Consider the following 27,602-nt stretch of genomic DNA (forward strand, 5'->3'; position numbering starts at 1 on the left):
TCAGGGGCTACCTGCCCCTGCCCTGGCGCAAAACTGGACAAAGGGAAGTGGGTGTAGCCACACACTCCCCTGACCCTCCCATAGGTGGGGTCATAGGGCTAGTCCCTCCCTTCCTTCTAGTATAAGTTAGGGAACCCTTGCCATTGCAAACTAGATACCCCTGGATGACGCTCTGAAGACGAATCCTGGACCTTCGACATTCCACTACCTTTGGAAGACGGAAGAATCTCCCTTGGAGTCAAGGAGTGACTCCCCTGCTTGGCAGGCACCAAAAACTTCAAACAACAGTCGCAAACTCCATCACTCCCGCCGGAGCCCGAAGTCCCTTCAGCCCAGGAAGAGGATTTCCTGACTTCTCCAAGGCCATTGTGAGTCCCCAGTGACGCTGAGGCAAGTGGACCCCACGAGTGACGAGGAACTGCAAACCCTGGGTACCGTGCACTATTTTCGAGTGGGAACCACTTTACGACATTCTACGAACCTGTGCATTGGACCACATGTTGTCCAAGCCTCCAGCAGGAATCCATCCGAAGATCAGAGGCCTACCCCGTCCCGAGTGACTGTGGGCCCCTGTTGAGTGGATCCTCCTGAGGTGTCTTTGCGATCCCTTGCCGGTTGGCTTGTGGGTCCCCTGAAGACTTTTCTACAGTTCCAAAGGGCTCCCCTGTTTGCTCAAGGCGTGCCCTGACTTACCCTTGCTGGGTGAATCCCTCAGACCTTGCTGGTCTGCACCGCTGACTTTTTGTCCTTTCTTCAAGCCTTGCTGTTACCAAGGCTTGTTGGCTCCAATCTGGTCACCGACACCGCAGTAAGCTGCAGACTTTATGGGAGACACTGTATCCAGCACCTGGTCATCGTCGATGCCTCCTGGATCTCGTGGCTGAAGAGTCAAGACATCCATGGATCACCTGAAATCACCCGCCGACTGTGGGCATCCATCTCTCTTGCCCCGGGTCACTGCCAAGTGACTTTGAACACTGTTCCCTCTGCTTTCAGGTCTTCCTTCTTCTGAATCCAGCCTTGGATTCTACCGGACACTTCTCCTGTCTTCACAAGCAGCAAGTCTACATTGGCTCCCATTGAAAACTGCGCCGCGACCCGACACCAAAAGACACCTATGCACCCGGCTTCCCTGGGTGAGGTAACTCCAGCACTACGGTGCTCCTGTGGGTGTTGGCTCTAGAACTACTTACCCTGTAAGTGACTTGCTTGTAGACTCTCCCGAAGTGTCCTTAAACCCTTAATTGCCAATCGCGACTTGCTCCATTGAAGTCAATAGGGATTCGCGGCTGTGTTCTCACACTGCATGCGTCTCCCATGGGTCCTTTAGTTACCTGCCTTGGGTGGTTTTGTGAGGCCCCAGCGCTTCTGAAGGCCCTAGGTCTTGTCCCTTTTCCAGTCGTTGTTCTTAAGTCTCTTTTTTAGTATATGGGCTGGTACGCCCCTAGGGTCCCAGCCATATTTGTGCTTAACATTGTGAAACGTTGATTGTGCATATGTTCCTGACTTCTAATCTCATAAAGAGATTAGTAGAGAGTTGTTTAGTAATAAATACATATATATATGATATATATACCTGTGTGGTGTCCATTCATTTGGTAATTCAAGAGATTATAAGGTAAAACAAGCTGCTTTACTTTGCTCTAAAGACTTAGCCTGAAGGCTGCTCTCCACAGCTACCACTAGGATAACTTTCTTTAAAAGTTGTCTTAAACCTACTACCATAAGAGTCAAATTGTACTGGTGCAAGGTGTCCACTTTAACTAGTGAACAGCGTATACCAGGCCATCTTCTCACAACACCCCACCTCGAGAAGCTTCACTAGCTCCTGATCCAGAAGAGATGCATGTTAAAGATGTTGACCCACGCAGACAAAGCCCTGCACAATGATGGACCAGCTTACATCAACTAATGCTTGACCTTCCACCAACCAACCAGACACCTCTGCCTCTTCCTTGCAGACACCCCTTGGATCTGCCAAAGCAACAGCAGAGTTCCTTCTTACACTTGCCACCCAAAGCATGGAACAACCTGCACATCAGGATCACCAAATCACACCAGTATTTTCAGGAAGGACTCAAGACCTGGCTGTTCGAATGAACAGATTACCACGAAGCAAGCAGAAGCTCCAGCGCCATGAGACCTTCACAGGTGATTTGCCGCACTTTACAAATCCTTAATTGATAGACAGTGAGACAACTAATGGGTTATTTACCTAGCCACCTCCAGCCTTCATGTGCAGATCCGAGGCAAATTAGACAGATACAATGAACAGTTATAGAAGCATTCAATATCTCTCAGAGGCAGAGTTCAGCAAGGGGACCATTTAATGTCAAAGTCATTGGAATGTTGAATTGGAATGTCAACCACAGGCATGTAATGGACTCCTCTGCCAATCCAACAGCAGTATTATGCAAAAGGAGAGTTTCAGAAATACTTCACAACATAGTGGCAACCCCTTGCTCCCTCCATGGCCTGTTCGATTCCACACTGCCCACCTTAAGGACATCCTACATAGGACCGCATTTCATCAAAGACCAGAAGAAATATGACTTTACCCCCATCCATACAGAACTCCACAGCCTCTCCTTGCCAGCCCGCACCATCTTCAAAACAAGCTGCACCATCAGCAAAACCATAATGACTGGCACTCCCCTGATATGAGTGACGAGCTCACCTCCTCCAGTGGCCCTCAGCAGCAGGCTTTCTACGTCCATGCACCCAAGATCTATAACGCCCACATGAATCCTTTCCAATTCAGGACGTCCTGAAGGCACAGATCCTTAAAAAACACTGCATAAAAAAAGCAGTAACAGTTCCCCTTCTATCACTGAGCCCAGTCACTTGTTGAACGTATCTTTGCCTTTGACTCTGGATAGCACTCCACTACCTTCCGGCGAGGGTTGCACGATATAAATACCTTTTGCATACATGCATATATTCTTTTTCTCGCTGCTTACATAGCTTTCTGACAATTAGTTTTTCTCTGTTCATAAGTTATCGCTTCTTAGTTAGCTCTTGCAAGTATGCCTGATACTCCAGCTTCCCCTCAGTTCAAAGCTTTGACTGCTTCCTTTCTTGTCTTTACGGAAAACGGTTCAAATTTGTTGGGAAATGATTTTCGAAATGAAACACCGCAGCAATAAGGACTCTTTTTATTTTCTCAGACAGGCTGGTCTTTGAGGTCAATTTAGCCAACATCTCTGGAGAAATATCTTGTTATATAGATATTGTTTCAACTTTAAAGTGAAAAATATCAAGTTTATAAGCAGCATTGGGAATAACGTATTTTTTATTTGAAAAAATATAAACTAGAGTCAGAACATCAGGTTCCCAATTCATTTGTGATCTGATATGTGATGTTTTCGACATGATTTTGTTTGTTGACCATCACTTTACTGTTGCTGCCTCCGAGTAGCCAATACCCATGCGAGTTCATCACTTTGTCATTGTTTTCCGTTATTGCAATTTCCACATGGTCTATTCTCATGTCCACTTTCAATAAAATAAATGGTCGAGATCAGTAAGGAATTTCGTACAATCTTGGTCATCACCTCTATGTCTTTTGAAATTCTCGAATAAATGATGGTATACAATTCTTAGTAGACACCCCCTTAAATCTTTTGTTGCAGGGGGTTATCAGAATCTAACGCTGACTGCTGTGCTGAGGGAAATATTGTTGTACTCAAATTCATTCAGACAGTGGAAATTACACTGGACCGCATATGGGCATTGTGTTTTTGCCCACCGTGCTACTTCAGACAGGAACCATCCATATTCAAACCAGCCTTGGTGCTTCTTCATTAGGAACAGTCCAACCCAAACCGCCAGGCCTACTCTCCTCTGAGTGGGAACACAAATACCCCCAAGGTTAGTTTTGGCCATTTTGGACCTCATGGGTAGGGTGTGTCTTGACTCCCTAGGCATAGTGTGCAAGAAACCCAACTGGGCATATCCGTCACATGTAGGGTACTGCACCAAAAAAACACATGCATGCATGTATGCCTTCCTTGAACTTATCACAAATACTAGAAACTATTCTCGACCCAAATCCAATACATCTGTATTTCTGGCTGAGATTCATTCAAGCATAACATTCATCACTTTCGTCTTCATTGCAGTAGACACCCTAAGTGTGAGTGATATGTACAGATATGGCTCTTGCGCTTACTGTACCATGTTGCTTGCTACATGCTATTTCAGAACATCCTTCTGCCATTAGTACAATCTCATACCATTGCTGCTTTGAAATTTGCCTGACAGACAGGGAGGCCTAATGACATGAGATACTGAGAAATGCTAATATCAGATATTAATACTAGCGAGAAGAACTTGTTATTAAAAACAAAATGCATGGTAAATAAGATATTTATATACAAATATCATAAAGTCTTGTAAGCAGCAGTAGGACTGACATGAACAGGTGGGAAACAAATGTTAAGCTGTTTTGATAAAATCTACGCTTTTCGTTTTCAAATGATTGGAGTATTGCTAATACAAAAACCAGTTTGGAGACAGTGTAAGTATAATGGTTCATTATTGCTGTAAAATAACCATTCCTGCATTTGGTTGAATATTAATTATTCATAGCCATGTAAAAAATGTAGTATGTGTACAGATTGTATTTGCCCCGTACTCGGTGAACAATGGTTTCATATTATGACGACAAGGTATGGCAGGAAGCTGTCACTGAGAGAAACAAGGATGCCCTATTCCCCTAAATTAGGAAATGCTGTCATTAGAATGAAGTGCATAGGATCTTAGTTTTGTCCTAAGGTGGTGTTTTGTTTTGCAAGGAAGTAAACCAGGAGAGCTGTGGTAGAGGGACTTGACTTGGTAGGAATAGTGATCACTACTCTCTATAAAGACTCTGTAACCTTACGTTACCTGACCAAATCTAACCCAAGCCAACCCAAGCTAGCCTAACTTCACCTAAAATAACCTAACCTAACCTAACCTAAATTAACCTAACCTGAACTAACCTCACCTCACCCCACCTCACATCCCCCTCACCTCACCTAACCTAATTTAAGAAATTGGATTACTGGTTGAGGGGGTGGAAACCCTACTAAAGTAGAACCACCATCCTGGTCAGGGTGAAGTCACAAGCAAACCCTAAATTATCCTATGCTCAGCCCTTGGGTAGACTGATTGGAATGGCAGAGGGAGCAAAAAAAACGATGGATTAAGGCCCAGATCTCAGTGCTGAGGACATTGTCCTGCATTGTGTCCATCAATTGTTCTTTTTGCATTTGGCACCCCGAGTGGGTCCGGTATGCCCAGATGTGTGTATCAATGTGATCTTCAAATTATGAATTAGTTAATTGCTTCTAAGTAGCTACTATACAAATCTGTACCAGAAAGTGCTCTGTATGTAACTTTATGTGCCTCTAGCAAGCTAAATTGCATAAGCAGGACAGTAAGTGATAGATAACATAACATTTCAGTGCATGTTTAAAAACAGCAGCCTACTGTACACACTGATCAGAGGTATGTGGTACAATTATTGTTGCATCTATGAACTTATTTTACTCACAGCATTAGCTCTGCCCTGAAGAAGGCTGCATTCCATCTACCATTTTGCTCTGCAAAAGAGATGCTTCTATTCAGTTCACCAGATGCCTCGTATGTCAGAGGATTAAAGATATCAGTGCATTAAAAAAGCTAAATTTTAATAAGTTCACAACAAGTCAGATGTTCCTTATCAATCAATCAGTCAGGGGAATTGTAAGCGCACTACTCACTCGTGAGGGTCTCAAGGCCCTGAGAGGGGGGGGCTTCCGCAGATCTGTTTAGCCAAAGATCCAGTTCTTGAGGGTCTTTCTGAAGGTGTTATGGAAGGGGGCGCGTCAGATGTCTGCCGGTAGCTCGTTCCAGGTCTTGGCTGCGATGTGAGAGAAGGATTTTCCACCTTGTCTGGCTCTGTGGATACGCAGGGTTTCGGCCAGTGCAAGGTTGGAGGATCGGAGGTTTCTTTTGGGTACGTGGAAGCTTATTCTGTTGTTGAGGTTTTTGGGTCCGTTGTTGTGTAGGCATTTGTAGGCGTGAGTGAGGATTTGGAAGGTGTCTTAACATGTCATTATGTACTGGAGGAATTCAGTAGCAGCCTTCATGATTTGAAGTATGTGCAACTTCCGGGGGTATCACACATCAGGTGATGAGTGTGAAATTAAAAGTGCTTCAAAGTAGTTTGCATGTGTGAGCCTAACTTGATTATGGTTAAAGAATTTGTGACTAGACTGATCCAAATAGCACTGACTGATAAGTTACTGCTACTCCTAAATATGTTTATTGTGTATTGTATGAAATTTTAAGAACCTAACAATCAACATAATCTGCAGAACGCTGTAAAATGCTCTTCTGCTTCATTTTGCTTTTTTCACAACTAAAAATCCATGTTTCATCTTGAAATGCATTGATTTAAATTTACAATTCCACAGAGGATGTTTCTTCATTAGTCATCAGCGGAGAATCTAAGGTGATATTGTCTAATTGAAGAACACAACTTTATTTTCAACCCTGTATTGTTAAAAAATGATCACTCAACATTTGCTTTGGTTGTAGACAGCATAAAAAGATCCTATTATTATGTGTGAATCAGTACTACTGTGTGCAAGAGAGAGTGGGTGTGACATAAGGGGACATATGAAGAGAAAGGTAGGATGTAATAGTCTTGGCCACTAGATATACCTCCGTAAAAAATTGTTGAAGAGAGATTTAAATTTTTGAGTTGTGGATTTGTATTATTAAAGTAATTTAGCTTGGGTAGACATTTCTAATTCAGGCCAAATTTTTCTGGACGACATTTGAAAAAAAATGACTGATGTGTTGCAGTGATGATGTGATATTTCAGGAACCATGAAACCTATATACTTCATTCTTGCATCAAAACATAAGTTTCAGGGTTTAAATAGTCTCATAGAGACAGAAAATAACTCATCAGAGCAATCCTTCTGCCATTTACCAAAACAGTGGTTCTATAATGATGGGTTTTCACCATCATATTTGAAATGTATTTTAATATTGTTTGGGGGGGGGGGGGGCTGGCCAAGCAGCTAACTGTAATGGCCATGCGGAGATGCAGCTCCGTCAGAATCCTCATCATCCAAGACATAAACTGGCTTAAACACTGCCATCAAATATAACCTGTTACCTGTACATACTGGTGTTACACCTGGGACTACTCTGATGTGAGAGGAGATGGCCAGGATACTAAGAGCAGTGACCCGCACTGCCTGAATTCTTAACTTGGCACTTGCCGCAGCATACCCAGACAATGCGGCAGTGACTTCTTAGGTCTGCTATGCAGCAGGCTGAGAAGAGCTGAGCGGTGCTGCCTGTATGCTCTGGTGACAATGTCGACATACTACACCACACACTCTTACCCCATAGTGTCCTGCTAGCCCCCAGATCGAGAACACCAATGAGCAGGTGGCTGGAGAAGCCTACTCTGCAGGAGGGTTGCCCCCCCAAACCCCTCTTGCTACAGTGCCATGGAGGCAACCTGCCTGGAGCTCTCCCAGCTGGAAAGAGGGGAGTATGGAGCCAAGCAGAGAGTCAATCTGGTTAACTGCATCCAAGAACAAGGTAAGGCTGGCCCGAGATCTCTCCGAAGGCTCTGCTGTGGCAGGGGCCGTGAGTGAGCCTGTGTATCAGTCATTGGCTGTGTTGGGCCAGCCTGCTGCCTTTCATTCTCCTTGATACCTCCCCTGCATGTGTCACCCACTCCTCCTGCCTATACTGATGACCTTCGCCAGCCCCTGGCAGCACACTTGACTTGTTGGGGTATGTGATCCATGCCTGGAAGCCTGCACCTACCGCCACGGAGACTGGAGACTGTCCTTCAGCAGGAGCGCAACTTCTGGCCCTATTAACGGCACTTCCGAGGTTGGCTGCCTCGGTGCTTGTGGCCTCAGGCAACAATGAACCCCATGTGACCCCTGGGCTGGACACTCTTACCTTCTGCTGGTTGCCCATCCTGAAACATGCTGTAGCTCCCACCAAACACCACTGGTGTGACTGAATATGTCCTAGCAAGGAGCCTGACACAGTACATAGAGTGGTCCCACATATTTACACCTCAGACCCACTCACTCAGCCTGCGCATGCCCAGCTGTGAGACTGCTCCTACCTGCTAGGACGGACAGGAATCTTGTCTCACCATAGTACATATCCTCGTTACCATTGGTAGCCCTGCACCCACTTCTGCCCCCACTTATGGCCTGCTCCATGATTGGCTACTGTGAGGTTTCTTTCCCAGAACTGCTGGGGTTCCTAATTGTCCCTTACCACAGCTGTCGCTTTCCACACCCTTGCAAGCACCACACTAAGCATCTGCCTGCTTTACTGATTTTCGTAGCGCAATTAAGCTGTACGGAAGTTGCTAGCAGGCAGTTGTTGATAGTTGCTTAGAACTGATCTTCACTCCATGCCCCACTACATACAGGCTATGGTTTGAGAAGACCCTAAACAGTGCAGATAAACCTTTGATAAGTTGAAGCCTCTCTGCACTACACAACATAGGGCGATGGCTGAGGGAGGTGGTCCGCATGACGTGGTGGCTTCTTTGCTGGCTACCACAGATGCAATCATGTCAGAAATCAGATCGGGCTTTTAAGCCCTAGATGGCCAATTTGACACTGTAGACAAGAGGCTTGATGCAATGGGCAGGCACCGCGAATGTCCCGGTCGGTAAGCCCCACTCTGTGAATTCTGCAAGAACTCTGTGATGCATACATGTTGGTTGATGCTTGGCACCAGCAGTAACCTCTCATATCTGCTTTCACATTCCTCTCAACACAACACAATATCTGGACATATTTAGACTATTGGCTTCACTCTGCAACACTCATACCCTGGCTTAACTCCACCGCACATCTCCCTGTACATTGTCAGATAACTCCCCTGTAACACTAAAGATATGAATACCTAGAATAGGCGGAGTTGAATGGCAGTGGCGATTTCCAAACATGACACTTCAAGATGACCTCTTCCTCGGTGAACTCTGCACTACTGTTATTTAAATGTTTTAATTAAATAAGGGATCTGTCACCTCCCAGGCCACCCTATGGGAAGCCTTTAAAGCATGTACAAAAGGTGTTTGTATTTCCAAACATTTACGGATACTGAAAGATCTGCATGGGACCCTGTCCTGAATAGAGGTGGATTTAGCAGTGCTAGATCAGGCACACCACACTCTGAATTATCTACAGTGCCGAACAGCCCTACTTGCCAATTTCAAGGAGTTGGCATACAGAGAGCGCCTTTATCTTGGGGAATATGCTCAGACATGTAAATATGTAGAAGGGGAAAGACCGGGACTAATGTTACCTGGGCTGCTTTAACATTCTCAACGTCAATCTTATATCTCCGGCCTTCAGCGGTCTGATGGCACACACATCTTGAACACATTTGGTATTCAAGTTGAAGTGTTCAACTACTGCACCAATGCCACTGAAATAATTAGCTATATAGATTGAAAGACCATAGTTTGGCTGACGCCTGCTCACTAGCAGTTCCTTAGTGAGCCTTTCACCATTGAAGAAATAATTGAAGCTATTGATTTGATGGATGGCTCCAAGGTACTGGGCCTGAATGGGTTTTCTAGGGCTTCCTATAAACTTACCAGCAGCTACTGGCTTCATAGCTCCTATAAATGTACATTGAGGCGCTAGAGAGCGGCATACTCTCGTCCACTCTCTGGCAAACAGTGATAACGTCAATTCTGAAACTGCGTAAGAAGACCTTACATTGTGGCTCATATCAGCCAATTTCATTGTTTAACTTTGATAGTAAAATCTTAGCGATAATGTTAGCGACCCGCCTTCCATTATTAATGGAACAAATAATATCTCCTGCCCAGTCAGGATTTGTACCACACAGCTCAACAGCGATAAACCTGCAAGTGATTTTTGCCGTGCTACATAGAGGTGCCGATTAGAATCCTGGAAAAATGTTCCCCGTACGACTCGTATCCGGTCTTTTTACCATACGAATCGTACAAGTACCGTACAAACTGACAAGTACGATTCACATGGGAAAAACTCCATACGAATCGCATTGGGAATAATTCCCCACACGTCCTCGGGTCGGAAAATGTGTCCGACACGTCCTCAGGCGATTTACCGTACAAACGTGAAAAGTGAAGTCCGACCGCGCAAGTATGATCTATCCCGTGCGTCCGATGTCACAACCGTATGGAAAATACACTGTCCGCACCGAACTCCCATAGCAACCATGGAGACATGTGCCCACTTACGCGCCGAACAACCCCCCCAGCCCCCGTATGTATGCGCCAAACCACCCGTGTATGTACACCCGTGTACGTACGAGTCGTACCCCCACCCGTGTATGTACGGTGCGTACCCCCAGCACGTAGCGCTGGGGGTACGCACCGTACATACACGGTGGGGGTACGACTCGTACGTACACAGGTGTACATACACGGGTGGAGGTACGACTCGCACGTACACGGGTGTACATACACGGGTGGGGGTGCGACTCATACGTACACGGGTGTACATACATGGGGGGTACGACTCGTACGTACATACATGGGGGGTTCGACTCGTACGTACACGGGTGTACATACACGGGGGGTTCAGCGCGTACTCACGGGGGCTGGGGGGGGTACGACGCGTACTGGGCCCCCTAATCTGGTCGTTTCACAGCGTACTTCGCTTTTCCGGCACTTTTTGGGTGCCGTAAAAATATTGCCGTCCGGACTGCTGTCAGTTCGATTCGTACTTCCTGGGTCGTGAAACGCTGCCTGAAAGCGTCCCGACGTCACGTCGGAGCATTCCCGGATCACATTCGTATGTATATTTTCGTCGGTCGGTGTTTTGTACGACTCGTACGGAAATGGTGTTTCCGTGCGAATCGTACTTTCATGTTTGTAAAGTTTTGCAACCGGGTACGAGTCGGACGGAGAATACGCTCCGACCGACGGTTCGTACCCGGTTTCTCCAGGATCGTAATCGGCACCAGAATCTCTTCCATGGTGTCAGCGGCAGCAGCATTGCTTGATGCTGAAAAGGCCTTTGATTCACTGTAATAGCCTTTTTCACATGCTACATTGTGCAGGTGTGGTCCCCTCTTGGATTCACATCCCTCATCATCACGCTACTATAACCGTAACCAACAGCACGCATTCAACTCAATGGTACGCTGACGCCGCCATTCGTTATGTTGCCGAGAACTACACTTCAATCACTGCTTTTATTCATAATAGCAAATTTTACACCTTAACTATGTCCAGCAATTGATTAATTGACTACTTGGGTTGAACGATAGCTCCTTCTCCCACTTTCAAAGTGGGCCACATAGCTATCATTAAAATGGTAGTATTGCCCCAATTTTATACTCATTTCATAATATTCCTATTCCATTACCAATTAATTTTTTGCAACTGTTTGCACATCTTAAGTTGACTTATCAGGGGGGATAAACAACTGTGGATTGAATGGGACACGCTGGTTCTCCCCTACAAACGTAGGGGGCCTCAGTGTTCCTAACATGCATCTCTACTATCTGGTGGTGCAGTGCATTTTTTCCCGACATTGGTACCATCCAGACATGCGAATACCATATGCTAGACCCAAAATAGACCTAGCTGCTCTATCACCACTAGAAGTAATATGTCCAGCTGGGCTAACAAGTGACCCACACGATATTCAAACAGTGTCCATGGCTAGCTGTTCCTGAAAGAGACTGATTCGGATGACAGGTGACCAACTCTGGTACTCTCTGGCAATTCGTCTAGCTGCCAAAACTTGGTTGCCAATTACAGAAGAAACATTGGTCCAACACACCCTTTCAAGATAGTCATTGCATTCTTTCGGGAATCTCTTCCCTAATAATCATGTATTTTCTTGCGCAACCATACGTGCTTTTGAGACACCCCTTATAGATCATTTTGTCGTACACCACGGAGGTGTGGATCAAGTCTTATATTCTGTGACACAAATAGCGAGCTCTATGTAGCCCTTCAGCCACCCATCTCCAGACCCCGGGATATCTGACAACCACTGAGAGACTATATTCTCACACTGGAGCCCACTGACAACACACACTAACTGTAAATATCCCTCCCATGTGTAATTGAGTGGAGAAGTGTGGTGCATCGGCCAGGGTGGCTGACTCCAAGGTGCAGGGCTCACGTTTCGATCAATGGCACAGGAGGCAGCTCAGCACCTTTTGACTCTGGGCAATAGCTCTCTTAGGGCCCGATTCACAGAACAAACTTAAGACTAAATCCTAAACTTAGTACCATTCTGGTATTCACAGAATGCACCTAGTACTTCTGCTATTCACAGAATGAACTTAGTACTTTTGCTATTCACAGAATGAACTTAGTACTTTTGCTATTCACAGAATGGATTTACGACTCCTAAACTTACGTCCGTACTCGGGCCGGAAATTCCGGCCCGGAGGCGGAGTTTCCGGCCCGGGGGCGGGGCTTCCGGGCCGGAGGCGGAGCTTCCGGCCCGGAGGCGGAGCTTCCGGCCCGGAGGTGGGGATTCCAGCTGATTTAGCTATGGCCGAAATCCCCACCTCCGGGCCGGAAGCTCCGCCTCCGGCCCGGAAGCTCCGCCTCCGGCCCGGAAGCCCCGCCTCCGGCCCGGAATTTCCGGCCCGAGTGCGGACGTAAGTTTAGGAGTCGTAAATCCATTCTGTGAATAGCAAAAGTACTAAGTTCATTCTGTGAATAGCAAAAGTAGTAAGTTCATTCTGTGAATAGCAGAAGTACTAGGTGCATTCTGTGAATACCAGAATGGTACTAAGTTTAGGATTTAGTCTTAAGTTTGTTCTGTGAATCGGGCCCTTAATCTCCCAGGCGATCCTCCGCGCCTTAAGACCCTTAGGGGTGAATAGTTCACACTTTACAAATACCGGATTTGAATTGTACTGTTTTATAGAACATTGTACAGCACTGTAGGAGGAATTGGGAACATCCCCGCTTTCTTGCTGTACCTACTCATATTAATTTATTTGCTGAAATGTTTGTATATTATGGTTTCAATCGTTCCAATTTCTGAGACATGTGTGATGTGTATTTGGAGTTACTGCGATTTGTTCTACATTAAGGATGACATGATATGTATATCAGGTACTACAAAAACATCAAAATCTAGTTTAAAAAATATATGCATATTGTTTTTGCTTCAGGATTTCCTTTGATTCAAATTCATAAACAAGAGCAAAGCAGATGGTAGCAGAGGATCTTTACATCCAGACAGAGTGCTGCTAATTACAACATCTGAGGACTCCTTCAACAAAGAAAAATGTATCAAATACCAAACTAATCCAAAAGAAAAGCTAACCAACTGAGGCTGAACAAAAAAGAGCTTGAGATGCTGCAAAAGTATGGTTAGATGAAGTTCACAAAAGAGTGAAACTGATGGGTGAGGAGGATCAAATATTTCATCATTGTAACAAGTGCTACAAGTGGCATACAATAGAAAAAAGCCTAACATTGTCACAAAATAGCACAAAGAAGTGAATCACAACAAGAATCTGAGTCTTTTGAGAAAGAAACAAGAACCAAATCCAATGCGCATCCACTTAGAAGACCAATGTCTACCCCTGGTCCACCTCGACAAATGATCAGAAAGCAGAGAATCTTCAATTAGGTATCTGTGGTTTAGCCAGAACAAGGGCCAATGGGATTGATCAAAGCATAAAGTAGAGAGTATCTGAGTCTCAAACAGCAAACATGTCTTTATCTAAAGCTTGTTTCTTCTCAGATTAGGTTTTCAGCTGAGTAGCTGATCTAAACAGCTAGGTGAATGTATCTTCAGTAGATTTGTATGCCCACCCGAACTGCAAGTGTGCATACATTAAAAAATCTGAATGTACAATGAGCTTCCAGCAGAAACGTAACTGCCAACCCTCAGTTATGTTTGCACACTTTGGACAAGCAATTTAAGTTTTAAAGCCACTCTTAAGTGCTGGCTACAGGTTCACACTGAGAAATAATGGTCAACATTGATGAAACTGCATTGATCCATAATAATGAAATTAAGATTTTACTGGTGAGAATGTACAATGACCAAATTTGTTTTTGTCAGTCTGACAAAAAGAATGAATCAACTATGGTGTTTTCAGATGATTTGATGCCAAAATAAGAGCACAGTATGCAGTAAAATCAGCAGGAATCATTTTAAGAAATGTCCTGAAAGATTTGAATTTTGGACTTAATGACAAATATTGTGATGCCACAGAGCTCCGCAGGCTACGGGAGTCAATATGAATGCCTGTGTTAGCTTAACAATTTGTACAACATTGTTTACTATTAGCAAAACAAAACTGTTGCAAACTAAAGTTCTTGAATTTGGAACAGAAGCCTACAACATTGATGAGGCTTTGAAGATATAAGCAAACTGTAAGACAATCCCATGAACCAACAGGCTTATGTGTCTTTTTGAAATCATGTTTTATGAATTACATCATGGCAAAAAGAAAACTTTGCTACAAACTGGTAAAACAGTCTTTGACAAGCCAAATGCAAAAAGTAGAGAGAGAATCACTTCAATGAATAGGATTGTTGTATCCACAATTGTAATGGCATAGTCCTAGTCATAGCAGAAACGTACTCATGCTGTAAAATCTTGTGATTCCAGCAGCACACCACTTACAAGTCACTTTACCAGGAAAGGATTTCCAATTGCTGTTCTTGAAAATTTTGATTTCAAAGACAGCTCTTCCTTGTCTGGAACATCCAGCACACATGTTACTGCCGTGGGGAGTTTTCAAGACTGACCCAATGTAACAGTTGCTGGAAAAAAAGCTGTGTCAGCTGTAGGCATAAATGAAGCTGCAAACATTTAACCCAACTGCCTTGTAGATGTGTAAAGTCTTACAAGCTATTAACACGTACCAGTCTACCAGAACATTTCAACTAAGCTGATAATAGGGATCTTCTTCTAACTGATGCTATGGTCTGCAAATCTGACTTAACTCAATCTATCATATCACTTATTTGTTGCGGACTGAAGGATGACGAAAAGTTCCTCCGTAGGCTGAAATTGATACTCTGATCTCACAGATTACCATCCCACTGAAGAAGGTTGGGTTTCTACCAGAAACACCATTTCCAATAATAAACTACGCAACAGTATACACAGCTCCAAAAAAAGATTCCAAAATGTGCGTGCTCAGGTTGAAGACCAGCCTATCCTGCCAATTTTCTGCAATGAAGGTGTTTTACGTATTGTAGTTGATATTTCTTTGAGCAATCCATTAGAATTTGAAGATCTTTATCTAATGATGGGCGATTTCCACATGACAAAAGTTGTCTTGCCGTGTGCAGGAAGTTATCTCAATTGATGTGGCATAGATGATTTACCTATCGAGACTGACATCTTTGGAAGTAAAACTGTCCAGTCTGTATTGAGCTGAACTCATTCTGTTTTTTCGTTACAAAGTTTTGTAGAGGCTATAGAAACATTGCATTGGAATGCTTTCTGGAACAAAAATTACAAATTAGGTCTTGCATATCTTATCCCAGAAGTGAACAAGGCACAGGGTGCATTTCATTCAAAAGATTTAATGCAATATTCACTACACTCAATTCAATATCATAAAACCTGAAAATCAAGTTTGTAGAGTTTGTCAAAGGATTGGAAGAAAAAACGAGAACTTTGCAAGTACTGGGGACATATTTAACACATGGCAGCTCTAGTGAAAAGCTTGGTACATGATGATCGAGAAGGTGATTGGGAGCTGAATTTGAAGACTGTGGAGTCACTGATTAATGTTTATCACGAATTTGATTGCATAAACTACCTTAGATATGGGTCCTGGTATTTGGAAAGAGTGAAGAAGCTAGAGGTGAAATAACAATATCTCTACAGAAAATTCATCCAGATACATTTTGTGGTGAAAGACAAAGAGGGAAGGATCTATTCCGTAGCTCCAGATATGAAACTAGAACAGATGATCAAAAGATCACAGAATAGCTCCAAGGGAATTGTTGGTCAGACACATAAAAGTGAATATGTTGCTTAATGGTAGTTAGTTTACCATGAAGTCCTTTCTATTTGCAATGTTTTCAGATAGATGACACATTCAAAATTAATGGACTATCGTGAAACTGTTCCTTACCATGAACCTGACGGAAAGAGAGAGGGAACGTTTTAATAATCATGTTGACAGCCTCCTTCATTTCATGCAACAGCCAAGAAACCCCTTTGAAATGACTGAGCCAGTGCAACCACACAACTTTGTGACCAAGCAATATGTGGATAACGAAATATAAACACGTCTACTAGATGTCCTGGAACATGGATCAAAGCTAGATGTAGAACTGAAGCAGGAGAGATTTGTATTGAAAGAGAAAAATTTGTTTGACGTAATCACTAAAGCTAAACTTCCACAATTTAACTGCCATAGTAAGAGTTTTGTCCAACCAGTCACTACAAACCAGGGTACAAAAAAACACTTTTGCAAGCAAATAGAGAGATGGATGTAGCAAAAGAAAGGGGTGAATTTATCAAGGAGATTCTGTGGCATGATCTTCTTCTAACAAATGCAATATTTGATGGATATGCTGCAGCCAAACCAGTGAAGCACAAACTTGCACAAGAGCTCAGAATAAAACCTCTCACCTGAAGAATTTCAATTTGAAAATGTATCCTCATCAAAAACTGCTGTTGTTGTGGACTAAATGTTACAATTGCAAATGGTAAATATTTCATCCATGCAAAAGTTTGTAGAGGTTGTTCAGACTATTCGACAGATATCAAAGTCAGGGTGCACCTTGCAAGAACTGCACATTGTCTTTGACACTTATCTTGAACTATCTGTCAAAGAATGTGAGAGAATCAGATGAATGTCTACAAGTGTAAAACTTCACTGTTCCTGAATACAAAATTCAAAACCTATACCTGTGCAACTTGATAATTTCTGATCATCTACATCAAACAAGATGAACTGGGAGATGTTAACTCGCCAAAACATTACTGATGCTTCAGTGAACACTGAATTTACAATATTGCAAGTGGAATGATTGTCAATGAGGAGTTGGTGCCTGCAGAGATTTATTAAAATGGTGCAGGCCTTATTATTCAAGAATTTAACAGCAAATTGGAGGTACCTCACTTTCATGTTGTGCCACATGATGAGATAACTATTTGAAGTGGTTCCAATTGAGTCATTTTACTGTCAAATAACACTTGTTATTATTGTGCTACTTAGATTTGTTGCAATGTTCATAAGTCAAGGAATGTCAGAATTATGGATATGTTATAAAAAGGTAGGAAAATACACTTAATCCCACTTCATATTCTATAGAAGAGATTTGACCCAAAGACTCCCAGTGTTCTTATCAATGATGTGGCAACAAACACCCAGATGTGGGTCATGTGCTCACTATGCCACTGGATTCAAGCTATCCTGGCTAATGAGGGGTGATACCCTGAAACTGGCCCCAGGATGTTTGTTTCCAGTCCAAGGAGGACCTGGAATGGCAGTTTGGGCTGGACTGTTCCCATGAGGCACAGGGTCAAGACTGATTTGCATATGGTCAGGTCTAAACTGGGGTGGCATGGTGAGCAAAAGAATGATGGATTTAACCCAGATCTCTTGACTGGGGGAGAATGCTTTGATTTGTTCTGCATTCCGGCCATCAATTGTGTGTCTTTTGCTGTTCCCATGAGGAGCAGGGTCAAGACTAATTGGCTGGGCCCAAACTGGGGTGGTGTTGTGAGTAAAAAAAACAACGCCTTAAACCTAGATCTCTTGATTGGGGGTGAATGTGTGATTTATTCAGCATTTTGTCAATCATTTGTTGCTACAGCACTTTTCACCTTAAGTGGGATGGGCATCCCCGGATGTTGGTCCCTTGCTCGCTATGCCACTAGATTCAAGGTAGCCTGGCTGAAGAGGGTGATACCCCGAAACTGGTCCCGGGATGGTTGTTTCCAGTCCAGGTAGGACCTGTTTTGGCAGTTCAGGCTGGACTGTGCCCATGAGGAGCAAGGTCTGGAATAGTTTGCATAAGGCTGGGTACAAATTGGGGTAGTGTTGTGAGCAGAAGAATGATGGAGTTAACCCAGATCTCTTGGCTGGGGTTGAATGTTTGATTTATTCATCATTATGTCCATCATTTGTTGCAGCAGCAGTGTTCTTATCAAGGCACATATTGCTAAAGGTGATGAAACTATGAGCGGAATTGGAACAAAGTTGGAGCTTTAATTGCTGAACCTGTGAATTTTCTAAAAGGATTTGGTGAACCAGAAGTAGAATGCAAATTTTAAGAAGTAGAAAAATAACTTACGCGTGTCTGGAAAATGAGTTCTGACTGTCACACATTTAACGATCTTTGGTGCAGTGAGTTCAAGAGATCAGTCCCGCAAATTGACCTTCCACTGATGCCATATTCTTTGTGTGGACACATTAAAAGTGCGCTCTTCTTGATCAGAAAATGTGTGCATATGTAGAGAAAGATCCATGTGAATTTGGTTGGGAGGATATTGATGAGATGCTAAAACCTACGACATTTCTAAAGCCTCTACCAAGAACCATGTGAATTTGGTTGGGAGGATACTGATGGGTTGCTAAAACCTACGACATTTCTAAAGCCTCTACCCACAGAACTTACACATACATGTACTTGCAAATCCTATGCTATAGAAAGATGTCCCTGTCGATATGCTCTTCTCAAATGTTCAGCATTCTACAAATGTACCACCAGTGATTGCTGAAACAAATAAACAAATAGATGACGTGAACTATGAACGTGTCTAAAACAGGAGTGATAAACATCTTTTTTTTATATTTAGATCACAAACATTGTTTAGTGTATACATAAAAGTATTAAAAAATATTATTTGTATCATTTCTATATATGTTTCTTCTTCCACTATTATATTCCAAAATTTTAGAAAATAGCAGAAGGGTTGCTCTGTGGAGGTATTTTCTGTCTCTATAAGACTACTTGACACCCAAAATCTATGTTTTGACACCAAAATGAAGTATATATGTCTCATGGTTACTGAAATATTACATCATCACTGCAACATAACCGCCATTTTTAATAATAATGTCCAGAAAATTTCGTCCTGGATCAGCAATGTCTACTCAAGGTTAATTACTTCTCTAATGCTCCAAAACCACAAATCAGAAATGAAAATCTCCGGATAACAATTTTTTTACACAGGTATATCAGGGAGCCGGGATTATAAATGAAGTTCAATTGTGTGGGAGAAGGGCAACTAAGAGGAGGTTATGAAGAAATTGAGGATTTTAGAGATTCAAGACAATGAGTGTGTGAATGAGAGAGATGAGAGAATGCTACTGAGAGAAGAGGGTGTGAGAGTACAAGTGAGTGTGAATGAGAGGGTATGAGGAGTGTTTGGAATAGAGAGGAAGATCATAGAGTGAAAAGTATGAGAATAAGAATAGCAGAAAAGTAAAAGAAAGTTGTGAGAAACATTGAGACCAGCGGGGACAATGGAGGCGATAGCAAGGAACAGTAGCATAGAGGTGCGTTTTTAGTTTTTGCCGTTTTTCCATAAATGATTGGACTGTGCACCAGCCTCTGCCTCTTTGCCCTTTCATACCACAAGCAAAAATTATACTCTGTAAAGTTATAGCAAGGCCCCAGCCAGTGAGATCACTGACACATATCATTGTGAATGGCAGGTGTAGAATCTACAGAATGTGACAGCAGAGGCCGTATTACACATGACTGTGCCTGCGCTAGTTGTCGATGTGTGCCAGAGTATGCGCCCCATCACATTACAGAGGATCGGTTTGTAATGCGATGTGATGTTGGCGCAGACTTTGAGCTCTGTGTTTATGTGCGTTTGCGTCTGTGCATATATTGCTTTAGCAAACAGATGCAAACGCACATAAACACAAATATACTGTGGCGCACATCGACAACTAGCGCCGGCGCAGTCATACGTAATACGGCCCCAGAAAGGCTGCAGGGTAGGACTATAACAGGAGGTGCACCAGAGCTAACAATACTAACGGCATATCAACAACAACAGGTGAAAATTATCGCTAAGCGCACTTAGCGCTAGGATAATTATCGCTGGCTAGCGTGGATTTTTATCGCTGAGATAGCGTGCTATTAGCAAGGCTTATCTCAAAGCGATAAAATTCCTAGCGCTAACTGCCTAACGTGAGATTATCGCTGGAAACCCAGCGATAATCTCACGAAATGTGGCGTTAGCTTGTTGATAGGGACTCAAAAACTTAGCCATGATATCCTCCTTCCATAGGATATCATGGCTAAGTCAGTCCTGAAGCAGGCGTAAGGGAAGTAGCGATAACAGGGGTTATCGCTACTTTTCCTGCCGCTATGCTTCATAGCGTGGGGCTTGATGATAGGAGAAATGTCTCTTAGCGACATTTCTCCTGTAATGTCAGGTCAGGAACGCCCACTTCGCATCTCATAAGAAATTATCGCCGCATTTCGGCCGGAAACGGCCGCAAAAGCGCCGATAATTTTCTATCGCCTCGTTGTTGATATGCCTCCATGAGTCTTCACAGTAGTACTTTCAGGATGTCACATAAGCATGCTTCTCAGTCCTTAACTGTATGCTCCGTAATCGTTGGAAACGTGCACTGCTGTTGATATGCTAAACTTGCTCTGCAGGGAAAGGATACTTTAACCGTGGCTGCCTTCTGTGAGATAGGGACTCTTGTTTTGCAGCTCCCTGTCGATACCTGTTCTGTGAGAAAGCAAAGGTTGTACTGTTGCTGCCCTATTTATTTTTTACAGTGAGAGAGGTAACCTTGTTGTGCTGCTCCAAGGCTGTACCTATTCTGCAGGAAAATTAAACTTGCACTGCTGCTGCCCAATTGGTGTCTGTCCTATGAGGGAGAATTTTGCACTACTGCTGAGCAAGCTGTACATGTCCTGTGAGAGACAGAAAACGTATTGCTACTACTCCTCTGTAGAAAAGGTATCTTCCGTGAGGGAGAGAAGCTTGACTTGTTGAAGTTCTAGCTGTTCATAGTCTGCGAGGAACAGAATGGGCACAAATGGAAATATTGGTATTGTACATGTTCAGTATTTGTGACAAAACCTTACGGTACTCCTCTTGCTTCTGTCTGTCCCATACCTATTCTTTGTGCTAGGGAATCCAGCACCAATGCTGAATGTGCAGCACCTTTGTTATCCATTAGCAAAGCTTGGTATAAAACCTCTCGCTACACAAAGTGAAAGCAATTGGCATTTTCAACGTTTTTTAAAATGCATCATATACATGAAAGAGCAGACTCTAACAAAACATATGAGCAGCGTTTACTTTTTATTTTTGCAGATGAAACAAGCACAGTTTTTTTAAAACAAATCCTGTCATTTCTGACACCCTCTGCTAATTCTAGCTTTTTAGCCAATACCAGTTTGCTTGTTGGCATTTCTGAGCACATAGTGGGGCATATCAACAAGGGCTTTATCTCTGCTTTTTTGGCTATAAAAGCCAAAAAAGGAGAGATAAAACTAGCGCCCTATCAACAACAGGGCTCTACGCTTCCCCTTGCATCTCTAATGAGATGCAAAGGGGGCGTTCCAGAGTAAAATAATAGGAGAAATGTCGTTAAGCGACATTTCTCCTATTATCAAGAATGTCGCTAACCCTGTTAGAGACAAAAAAAGCAGCGCTAACCGCGGTTAACGCTGCTTTTTTACGTCTGGTATTTTTCTGACTTAGCCATGATATCCTATGGAAGGAGGATATCATGGCTAAGTTTGCCTGTCCCTATCAACAAGGTAACGTGAGATTATCGCTGGGTTTCCAGCGATAATCTCACGTTAGCCTGTTAGCGTGAGGATTTTTATCGCTATTGAGATAAGCGTTGCTAATAGCACGCTATCTCAGCGATAAAAATTCACGCTAGCCGGCGATAATTATCCTAGCGCTAAGTGCGCTTAGAGATAATTATCGCCGGTTGTTGTTGATATGCCCCTAAGTGAGCAGCGTTTACTTTTTATTTTTGCAGATGAAACAAGCACAGTTTTTTCAAACAAATCCTGTCATTTCTGACACCCTCTGCTAATTCTAGCTTTTTAGCCAATACCAGTTTGCTTGTTGGCATTTCTGAGCACATAGTGAAAGTGGTAAAAGCAACTCGACAAATCCCAGAATGCAACATGTCTTCAACTGAAAAGCAGGAATGCCTGATGGTATCACATATCAAGCAACTTGAAAGGATTGTGAAAAGATAGTTCTTCTACCCTGTTTCTGGTAGGCAACCATTGGTTTGCTGGACACAGCCTTTCACGTGCAGATGTGAGAATCCCACTGCTAGAGGTCTAACATTCAAACTCCTAAAAAAGACTGCATGAACACAAGACCTTGCTGCCCAAGACAACGAGAGCCTAGGTGAGGTTTAGGTACTTAGACATAAACCACCAGCAATCCACACCGTTCATGTTACTAGCAGTAGCTGAACATATCTGAAAGAACCCAAACCTCCCAATGTACAGAGTCCAGCCATAGGTTAGAGTTCGGTGTGTTGAGTTACTGTGGATGCAACGCATCTGTAAAGCTCCCTCCTGTGAACAGGTGCAACACGTGTTGCAGGTGCTGCCTCACAAGGTCAGCCACTGCTATAGTTTACACCTTCCATGGGCGTTACATAGTCCCCTGTGATGTATGTGACCCCCCACCACAATTCAGATGCCACCGTTTGGCTAATAGAGTCCACTAATTAACACGAAAATTAGTTAACTTAGTTAGCTGAATATGCAATTATAAATGTAAGATTCAATGTTCATATGCCATGCTTTTGAACTATACTGAGTTGCAATAGGCAACAATAATTATCTGTAAAGGGCCAAAGAAAAGGAAAGCATAAAGTTTCTTTAACTAAAAGTAAACCTAATATTGGAGAAATGTGCACAATATCAATTAGAAGCTTTGACCTTCAAATGACATGCCTAGAAATGTTCATCATAACTGCAGAGGGTTCCGACTTAATACATTTATTACTTTATAAGCAACATTTTGATTCATAAATGTGAATAACTTCTATTTTCTCACGACTTCACATAAATGCTTGAACAAGATAGATGTGCATTATAGACAATTATTCTTGTTCGTATAAAATGGAATGTATTTATTTTAGAAAGTAATCCTTTTGCTCTGTTCAGCCCCTTTTTTTGCTGAATGATACTGATGGTAACTGACTGTACCCTGGAATCTACCAACCAGGCCCAGGGCCAGTGCTATGTTTCAATAGGTACATGTAATAGGGGTCACTTACAATTGGCAGTGACAGATCCTATAAGTCCCTAGCACATGATAGGGCCAGGGAGAAATCTACCTATAAGTCCTGCGATTATGATAGGACATGGAGGTTTGAAGGGTCAGCAGATTTCCTGCACTTGCATGTGTGTGCTGCTGTGTGCCTGCTGTCCTTTTAAAGACGGTTCTGCCTTGCAGCCTGTCGTTAAAAGTAAATTCTCAATATTGGTATTGACAGTCTCTATAAGTCCCTAGTATATAAAAGGGCTAGGTGGTTCAAACTACCTACAAGTCCCTAGTATATAATAGGGCACGGACGTTTAGAGGCGGAGCAGATTTCCTGCACTTGCATGTGTGCACTGTTGAGTGTCTGATGTCATTTTAAAGGCTTTGCAGACTGTCTTTAAAAGTAAATTGTATGTAAATTCAACTTTGGTGGTATGAGCACATTAAAAGTGACAATCTACCTTATTTTGACATATAAGGCACACCGAAGGTCTCCCCTAGGTGAATTGAGTAGGGGGCGTAGACCTATAAGCAGGGACCTTATAAAAGATATTTTATATGACCTGGTGAGGGAAAACCTGTTCATTCCATTTTTCCCCATTGAAGATACTTAGCTCCATAGGCTATCATTGCAATATTTAATTTAGGTATACATATTGCTAGAAAAGGAGTAAATATCATTCAAAGACTTAAAAGATTGGTATTGATAAATTCAACAGATAAATTCAACAAATTGTCACTGTTGAATTTATCATAACCAATACAGAGGATAATTTGCAGAAATGTCTCTTCAGTAAGCCAAAATCCAGCCTCCTAGTAGTCTTTGCTGATTGGTCAGCCTTCGCAGGCTTAGCCAAGCTGCTTTGATTAGGTGATAAGTGCCATGGCCAGAGCAGAGGTTATCTGATGGAGAGAATCCTGAAGATGAGGAGGATATGTCATAAAAAGGGGGCTGAGTAAATCAAACTGAGCTCAAAGAGAGAGCAGGTCTGTAAGGAATGCCAGTCATACCTACCCACACATCCTGTGCCCCCAGCCAGATGCAGGCTTAGGACAGGAATTTGCACAGGTCAGGGGAAGGAGAGCTAATGGAAATGAGCCACACTGCGGTTTGGTTTAGCCAGTTTTTACTCCTCTGGAGAGAAATCATCCATGGTGTATTTTGGAAGTGCAGTACTTTGTGTGACAAGAGAATGCCACACTTTGGGGGAAGTTGGCATGCTGTTGGGTGGCACCCATCACCTCAGTGGACAGAGGTGCCCCCCTGCTTGTTGCCCCAGTGCACTGAATAAAAATGTGAGAGCTGCATAGTTTCTCAGATCTGCTGCCTGAAACTACAAGGAGAAGAAGGACAGCCCTGCTGTAATCTAGATATGCACCCAGCAGCCTGCGCTCTGACTGACTGCACCTTCTGCACAGTCTGCTACTACAGCCTTGTGAACTGCACCTTGCTTCAAGAAAGATTAAGGAGTGTATTCCCTGCAAACTACAGCTTAACAGAGATCACCTGCATCTTCTTAACCAAACGTTCACATCCTGGAGATCATCTAGGAGACTTTAAAGTTTTTGGCTGAGTGCATTGTGGGAATCGTAGTCCACACATACCAGCAACCATTTAGGAGATTCCAGACCTTTGGATTGGTATTTTGGACACTTTGAGCCAAAAGGAACCATCACGAAGCACTTTCTGAAGTTTGGAGAAGTTTGGAGAACTTTTGTGAAAAAGCTCCAGGAGGTGACCTACCTGACAGCGAGAGTCAAGCATACTACCTTCAACCGAGATCCGGCCTGGATTTCAGTTTCTTTCTGCTGAAATCTCCAGACTTACAGGATTTGACTGAGAACTCTCAGAAAGACAAGCTGGCGAACCATCACCGAATCCGGCACGCTGCGGAGGGTCAAGAGACACCGAGAGAATAAGCCCCAAACTGTGAAGGTAAAATTTTGACTAGGGCCTTCCACTTAGTGTATCTGACCAGGGCTCCATTGTGGTCAACCTCAAACTTTCACTTTGTCCCGGTCAAGCACAACCAGATGTCCCTGAGTGGTGCTATATATTTTTAAGCACTATAAAGTGGTTAATCTTTAAAAATTCATATCTCTAGTTCCGTTCATTGGATTTTTATTGTTTTGTTGTCATAAAAATATTTCCTATTTTTATAAATTGGAGTGGGATTTCTATTGTGTGTGTTTTGTCTTACTTATTTGATGGATTGGTGTTTTTGAGTGCTTTACATTCCCGTCTCTTAAGTTAGGCCTGACTGCTCAATGTTCACTACCAAGGGTTGAACAAGGTGCTAATTTACTGAGACCTTTACTGGACCCTATACCGTGTTGGTGGCCTTATTACTAGTGGTAGGTGCATTCTTACCCCTACCAATATCCCACTTTCCAACAATTACCTAGAAGTGATTTTGTCTTAGTTAGTACACTTCCTTTTTATCGCAGTAAAACAACATTTGATGTAGAAGGCCGACCTGTGCTCAACCTCCTCTGGCTACTAATGCTAATGTTTCCAGAATCTAACTACACAAGAATGTTTGTAGCTAACTTTGTGATAACTTTAGAAGTTTTATGTATTTTCCATGGAACAGAGGAGCAGAGCCTGCTCAATGACGAGAGCTGCCACCTAATTGGTCCGTGGATGAAGGAGTACTATATAATGTCTGCAATATGTATTCATGCTTTTTATATTAGTGCATGTTCCTTGGTAGATGCAATGCCTTTTTTCCCTTTTTATCCCCTGGCCAGGCTCTTACTGGTTATGGCTACTGCCGCTGCTGATTCCCAATTTGCCCTGCTATTGCCATTTAATTTTGACAGATTGCTTCTGCAACTGTATGCTGATTTATGTTGAAATTACTGAGACTCAGCTGAGTTTCATGAACTACTCTTTCTGGAAAGTTCTTCTGCTTTAGCTGGGCTTTGAGCTTTATGCTCCTGTGATCTCACTCTATTTCCTTATGAATACAAACTCTATGAATCTAAACTCTGATCCCCAGCTTTAGTACAGGGAATTAGTCCTTTGTGGAATGCACTTAAATGTATTACTTGATGTCTGAGTCTAACCATTCTTTTTTGATGAGATGTACATTTATTTGAATTATGGACTAATTGAAATAAAAGCGACCAAAAGGAACTTTACTAATCTTTTCATGAGAATAAAGGTATTAAAAACCTATCCAAACTCTCATCATTGACTGAACTTAAAACCATTTATGCGGGTTAAAATTATGATGCCTCATTTGTTCTTTGACTTATAGTATGATATTGAAAGATCCATCATTGGAGGAGAGAAAAGATAAGAACATTTTGGGGGCCCAGTCCACAGTCTACACTATCAATTTTCTGGTAGCAGAGTACAGCTTAATACCTCAAGCAAAGAGCTATAAATAATTAGCCAAATTAGAATAAAATACCCAAATCCTGACATCCAGTGCCTGGAGCTTAAGGAGCTGATAAGGTGAAATTTTTTAAGGTGGTTGCTGTTTTGAACATGTAAGTATTAATAGGCTGATGCCATGTAATGGTGTTTACTGTTTTAATATTGCGTTGGAAGTGAATGGATTGATTAATAGAAATGTTTTCCTTCTATGTAAACAGATTGAAGAGTTTCAGACTCGACGTAGGCTAAGATCCTAGAATAAATAAAGATATTGAGGCAAGCGCAGAAGACCTTTAATAAGTCATCGTTGAATGGTATTTCTTATTTGCAGAAGAATCTGTGGTATAGAGTTTAAGGTACCATCACCTATACAATTGAGATAGAAATACTAATAAGCTGTTGTGTTTGTCTAATATTGATTGATGTTAGCTAAACCAGATTGAACCAAAAGGTGAAGCTACGTTGATTAGGTTGATTTCACACTGGTCAAGATTTCACATGGGAATTAGTAGTTCTTCTTATACAATAAAAGTTGGTAGGTGTAAAAACCTTAATATTCCAGTTGTTGAATTACTATAATTTTCCTTTAGAAGAGCAAACACAAATGCATATATTTTTATTTTCCTTATGAAAAGTTTTTGTTGGTTTGTGTGAGTACGAAAGTAGGCGATGAGCAAGATTTTGTGTCATACTGTTTTGCAATGAGATTGCTTGGTTGGTGTGCTTTGGTGCTGGTATTGGTTGGTGACGTTAAGGTGCTGCACTGTCACAGGTCAGTGTTTATGTGAATTTCCTGTTTGTTTTGTAAGCAGGATTTCAATGAGATAAGAACTGTGACAGGATTGAAGTAGACAATTTGCCATTTATGGAAGAGAATCAAAACATTGAACTGTGAATTATCTATTCTTACAAATTTGCAAAACACAATTTATTTAAAGGATTTTAATGTTTTGAGAGAGACGATGTTTCCATTCCAAAAACCAAAGTTGAGGAGTCATCTGCCATTG

The sequence above is a fragment of the Triturus cristatus genome, chromosome 5_1, assembly GCF_964204655.1.
Source record: "Triturus cristatus chromosome 5_1, aTriCri1.1, whole genome shotgun sequence".
In the NCBI taxonomy this organism is placed as follows: domain Eukaryota; kingdom Metazoa; phylum Chordata; class Amphibia; order Caudata; family Salamandridae; genus Triturus; species Triturus cristatus.